The sequence below is a fragment of the Nicotiana attenuata genome, unplaced genomic scaffold (assembly GCF_001879085.1).
Source record: "Nicotiana attenuata strain UT unplaced genomic scaffold, NIATTr2, whole genome shotgun sequence".
In the NCBI taxonomy this organism is placed as follows: Eukaryota; Viridiplantae; Streptophyta; class Magnoliopsida; order Solanales; family Solanaceae; genus Nicotiana; species Nicotiana attenuata.
Genome location: NW_017670985.1, coordinates 4984 through 5478, shown reverse-complemented (window position 1 = coordinate 5478; position 495 = coordinate 4984).

Below are 495 nucleotides of genomic sequence, written 5' to 3'. Positions count from 1 at the left end.
TGCAACCATAGGGTCTCCAATCCCTAGTTGAGATTATTTTTAGACATAGGGTCTCCACTCCCTAGTCGCCTTTTGCCAACATAGGGTCTCCAATCCCTAGTTGAGATTATTATTAGACATAGGGTCTCCACTCCATAGTCGCCTTTTGCCAACATGGGGTCTCCAATCCCTAGTTGAGATATTTTTAGACATAGGGTCTCCACTCCTTAGTCGCCTTCTGCCAACATAGGGTCTCCAATCCCTAGTTGAGATTATTTTTAGACATAGGGTCTCCACTCCCTAGTCGCCTTTTTCCAACATAGGGTCTCCAATCCCTAGTTGAGACAATTTTAGACATAGGGTCGCCACTCCCTAGTCGCCTTTTGCCAACATAGGGTCTCCACTCCCTAGTTGAGATTTTAGACATAGGGTCTCCACTCCCTAGTCGCCTTTTGCAACATAGGGTCTCCACTCCCTAGTTGAGTTCATTTTTAGACATAGGGTCTCCACTCCCTA